We start from the raw sequence: 6,226 nt of genomic DNA, 5'->3' as shown, positions 1-6,226 counted from the left end.
AGAATAACTTTTATTTGTGGGTGTAATATAAAAAAAAAATCGAGGTAGGGGAGACTTTCCGTAAAGTTGTGAGAGTTTAAACTGTCAAATAATTAGGACTTTTATTAAGTGCGAGTTTTTACAATAATTCGGCTTTATTTAAGATAACCAGTAATACAGGTCAACATTTGAGCTACATGTATCAGATTCCTGTTCAACTACATAAACGAGTGACCCCCAACCGCCAACCCCTCATCCCCTCAACTCCCTTCGCTCCACTAGCATTCATCTTATAAAGAAACAACGGCAACATATGAAGAGCACAACTGACCAGACAGTAAGACATCCACAAGCAAGTTTGGAAAGCGTTCTGCCTCTCCCTGGAAGGAAATCATAGATCAGGAGCAGAAATAATTATCAACAAGAGCGAATTTAAACTCACGTGGCAGTCAACAGTAATGTCAATGGCTTATCTGCCAGCAGGATACTTGTTTAACATACTGCAGCTTTTTAACCGGATTTCAATGGTATTTTGTGTTCTACGGCATGCAGAACGCACCAAACGTACCGTTATTCCGTCTTTGCGTATTGCAGAGTTATCTTCTCTTGGGAGCAGGTATTGATTGTTACGTCATTGGTTTGTGTGAGAAAATTACGTCGTTTTCTCAAAAATTGATGACGTTACTCTCACAAACAAGTGACGTGCAATATGCAAAGACGGAATATGGCAAGCACTAAAATAACCTGTTACTTCTATTGCCACATCTACAACTTAAAACACCCTGGGGAACGTCTTGATATACAAGCGTAATAAATGTATATCATTCATATCTTATCAAAATCTGTTACGTACGAAACAAAAGATTGTGTTTTTTATTTAAGTTAGAACATATTCCTGGCAATCTACTTTTGATATAATGGCAGTCTTGCATTGGTCGACATGTTTACGTTTGGTGCACTTTCTGACTGTACAATATAGCTGTTTTTTATTCTGAGTTGAATATGCATGTGCATTGTATCCAGTAAACAGTGATACCCGCGAAAAATCGAAATCGTTTTGATATCCTGTTTAGATAATAAACTAGTTTATGCTGACTCCTACCTCAATTACATTAACAATACAGCGACAAAACAATAACTTGTTTTAATTGATTATATGTGCAATTGTATTACATTTAATGTATGAATGACTTTACTACTATTTATATGTTGATTGTCTACAAAATCGTATGTTCGCATTGCACCTTTTTTTAATAAAATATTAATATTTTAAATTAATTTACGACAAAAAAGCGACAAAAGAATATCTAAATGTTAATTGAACCTTACTTCGGATTAAAAATAGATCAATTTAAAGCAAATTATAATCAAAGGACAAATTAAGGTAACACTTACTTGGACAGAACAAACAGGTGTTTCGGAAGGTAAACGCCTTATGCTGCATGGATGACAGTTGCAAACCACGTAAAGATAAACCAAGTATTACCACGTTATCACATCGTTAATTCGGGGTGTAACAACAAAACCATAAGGCATCTTAATGACCATAATAAACACACCGACCTTCAAATCACATACAAATATTGCATATTTCTCTGCGAAAACATGGTAGCGACCATAAAACATATCAATAGTCTTCAATCACCGGCAGCTTTGGAAACAATCGCCATTGATCACGGAAGTCGTGATATTCCGTATTTGCGTATTGCAGAGTTATTTTCTCTTTGGAACAGGTATCGATTGTTACGTCACTTGTTTGTGAGAGTAACGTCATCAATTTTTGTGAACACGACGTAATTTTCTCACACAAACCAATGACGTAACAATCAATACCTGCTCCCAAGAGAAGATAACTCTGCAATACGCAAAGACGGAATTCAGAACAAGCAACCATAATAATAGGGGGTTAATTTAGCCACATTGCTTCAAGTGCCTTTTTCTTTGAAACAAGGTGATGGAAATAAACCATATTCGGCTGAAAGCATTCTAATGTAATGGGGATTCCAAAGTTTACAAATGAAGGGGACGTCCCTTCATAGGAGTGGGATGGGAGGGCTAATTGGCGGGCAAAAGGAGTAATTTATATTGCTCTAAGTGACAAAGTGATGAATATCAACCTTACTTCATTGGAAACATTTTCAGGTGGTGGGGCTTAAAACTGGGGCTGGCCTCTTGTTGTCTTTAGGGTGGGGGCAAACAGGGTTAGTTTGGCCGTATTTGTTGTAAGTGACTACTTCTGTAGCATTACGTGGTGTATATCAACCCTATATAGGCAGGATCATTCTCAAGGATTTGGGATCAAACTTATAAACAAAATAGAGGAACAGACACCCTGGGAGCTGATGTTTTGGGCATTGGGAAGAATATCTCTATCCACATTGAAACATGTCGAGTTCCCTTGGGAAGAATATCTCTATCCAAATCGAAACATGTCGAGATTTCTTGGGAAGAATATCTCCTCAACCTGGTAGTATGCAAGGAGGTCCATTACAGTTATCAGTAGTAATAATGAATCATCATATATGCAGTAGTTGTTCATGTTTATGTTTCTAAATATTGCGAAACAATAAAAGAAATTGAAGTCGGGCCGAATAGTTACCCGACCTTTTTATTTTTTCTATCTTAAATAGTTTCTTAACACTCTCTTAAACCCTTAACAAATCTAATTAATACAGCCAGCATTTGAAAAAAAGAGTCTCTCGGTGAATAATAAAAGTGATTCAGGTAGTGTTACTTTCTTATTGTATAAAAAGAAATATATCATAATTAAACACGTTGATTCCTGCTTGTTTTCATGGAGAACTCTATGTGGTGAATCGTCAATGTCAAATTGAATTCAATATAGTTATGTGCAAATATGATGCAAGACCTTTGAAAACTGGATATTAATCTCAAAAATCAGCAGCGCAAGATCTAGAATGTCGGAAATTGTATCTGGAATAAGTATCTGTTGATAAGAACAACACATATTCTTAACTTTCGGCTTGAATATCTTTTTAATATATTTAATGATGAACGTTTTATCCATAAGTTGGTTATTGCACCTTTAAAACATGGTTGTACTCAGAAATAGCACTGCGTTATACAGCTGTTTCGTCCTTTTTTCGTCGTGTTTTGAAACAGAGGTGCAAAGTTGTTTATTGGTATTGACAAAAACTTGTGTTTTCAGTGACCACGCGTTAAAGTTAAACTACTGGTCCTGAACGCCAAACAGAGTGCAACGTTAATGATTTGTTACGCTTGGACAAACACTTGCCGCCAAGGCCAAAAGCGAGAAATTGACAAGTTAGGCGTAACAAAAGTAATGATATAATTATATAGATAATGACAGGGGAAATGTTATGTTAATGATAATGAGTTCGTGACTCACATTCATGTTGGAAACATGGATGTTTATCAGGTTAGCACGGCCTGTTGGTATCATTATCGGTTTCAGTGACCACAGTTGATATGGGGAATGAACGTATTTAACTAAGTTATTAATTCTTTATTCCAAAACACTGTTGCTAAATTGTTGTATGGCTTCAATGAGTACATAACGTATTTACACGTATCTCCTGAGTGAGCCAGTAAAAGAAGCTTGAGAATGACAAAAATTATAAGTCTTCAATGCTTGGATCAATATATACCGATGCTGTATGAATTTTCTTATTTTCAGTTTTGAATAAGTAAACCAATGATACCAGACATGGAACCCTGGAATTTGTCAATTCTCAGTGATACAATTTATTAGTTAGCGGCATCTCTTTAGCTACTGTAAGGTCAATAATTGACCACAACTATATCTCTGTTGACGTCGAGCATAAAGAACGCACGATCACCCCTATTACAAAGTTGGGTTTGTGATCAAATACAATGATCATTTCTTTGGTTGTAACCTTTCTGTATCATTAAAGAAATAGAGGTTCCCTCACGAGTAATGGTAGGTTATTATGTTTATCTAACCCGAGTTAATTAATTTTGAAATTGTATAAACGTACGATGTTAACCGAGTGACATTTTTATTTGAATATTAGCTAACAAGAGTAAGATAAACATGATAACAAACCATCACGAGTTTTGGGACTTTTCTCCCCCACAACGTTCATATATTATTTCTAAAATACTTAGGAAAGCATCATTCCTGATTCCGATCGAGGAAACAGTTGCCATAAACTATGACGTCACTATGGTAGATGTCGTCGCAAAGCTTTGTTCAATGACGTCATGACTAAAAGATTGGCCAATGGAAGCGCGTCCATGGTGTTATCCATTAGTAGATAACCAAGTATGTTTGCCAACCAACCCTTAAAGGTGTTTTGAATAAGTTAGGAGAGAGGAAACCTACAGTGGTTTATGTTGAAGACGGTTAAAAAACGTATTGAAAAACTAACGATAATAAACTTTCTTAGTATTGGCTTCAACCATGTCACATGATCAAATTATTGTTTGCATTGAAAACGGGATTTGCTTGCTTTAGGTATTTCCGAAATTCTTCCAAATCAAGGACCGAATGTCTTTTGGCTTATTTTCAATTTATCACCGAAACAAGATCATCTGTGTTTGAGCGTGAGAACGGCCATGCAAGCGGTCACGAAAACAGCCATGAGAACGAAAATGAGAACGAAAATGAGAACGACAACAATGAATGCCATGAGAACGATAATGAGAACTGTCATAAGAACGGCCATGAGGACGGTGATGAGAATGGCAATGAGAAAGGAAATGAGAACGACCATAAGGACTGCAATGAAAACGATAATGAGAATGGCAATGAGAAAGGAAATGAGGACAGTCATGAGAACGGTCATGAGAATGGTCATGAAAACGGGCTTGAGAATGGTCATGAGAACTGTTATGCAAACAGTCATTAGAACGTCCATGTGAATGATTTTGAGAACAGTCATGAAAATGGTCATGCAAATTGTTTTGAGAACGTCCATGAGAAGGGCAATGAGAATGGCCTTGAGAATGGTCTTGAGAACGGTCATGAGAACAGCCTGAGAACGGCAATGAGAATAGCCATTAAAACGTCCATGGAAACGGCAATGAGAACGGTCATTGGAACAGTCATGAGAACGGTCATGTGAAAAGTCATGGGAACGGCAGTGAGAACGGTCAATGGAACGGTCATTAGAACGTCCATGAGAATGGTCATGAAAACGACTTGAGAACGATCATGAGAGTGGTTATGAAAAAAGTCATGAGAATGGTCACCAGAACAGTCATGAGTACGGCCAATAGAACGGCCATGAGGACGGTCATTAGAATGGTCATGAGAACGTTTATGCAAACAGTCATTAGAACGTCCATGTGAATGATTTTGAGAACAGTCATGAAATTGGTCATGCAAATTGTTTTGAGAACGTCCATGTGAAGGGCAATGAGAATGGCCATGAGAATGGTCATTAGAACGGTCATGCTAACGGCCATGAGAATGATCATGAGAACGGTCATGTGAACGGACATGAGACTGGTCATGAAAACGGCCATGAGAATGGTTATGAAAATGGTTATGAGAACGACCATAAGGAATACCATGAGAACAATAATGAGAACGGCCGTGAGGACGGCAAAGAGAATATCCCTTAATAATTCCATGAGAACGGCCATGAGAATGGTCATGTCAACGGTCATAAGATCGATCATGCGAACGGTCATGAGATTGGTGATGAGAATGATCATGAATACGGTTTTGTAGTTTTAAGTTCCCTACGGTAAGAACACTATTATACGCCATGGCCTGCTATTATAACGAAGTGCGTAATATCCTTTTAAAATTGAAAAAATCACACACACAGCATTGTAGGGGGAAATTAATCAAAATGACGCATACGACATAGACGTTGAATGAGTACTGTTCTTACTGAGGAGTATACCATCACCTGTACTTCTATTTACATATTTTAATTTTATGAATAAAATATTTCCAATCGTTTGTCATTCGATTAATTAGTTGATATACAATGTTCACAATCCACGCGAGAACATGAACAAGCAAAATGATTAAGATCAATCAATTTGATGACTATCATAGCAAATACTGTCTTCATCGGACGTACGTTTGTTTGATTCACGTTTACTTCAGGTTAAGCAGTTCGAATATACTGAGTCATTTTAAAAAGAACTATATTCAGTTTTTTGTGAACAAGCAGTTTGTACTTTAAAGTAGGCACTGGAAGGAAATTGTAACTCATACCCATTTGAAAAATATAACAATAGGTACACGGAATACACCAAAACTACGGGGAAGGCAGCATAATCCGAA

This window comes from Mizuhopecten yessoensis, unplaced genomic scaffold (assembly GCF_002113885.1).
Source record: "Mizuhopecten yessoensis strain PY_sf001 unplaced genomic scaffold, ASM211388v2 scaffold8387, whole genome shotgun sequence".
Lineage (NCBI taxonomy): Eukaryota > Metazoa > Mollusca > Bivalvia > Pectinida > Pectinidae > Mizuhopecten > Mizuhopecten yessoensis.
The sequence above is the reverse complement of the archived record's forward strand: the minus strand, read 5'-3'. Positions refer to the sequence as shown.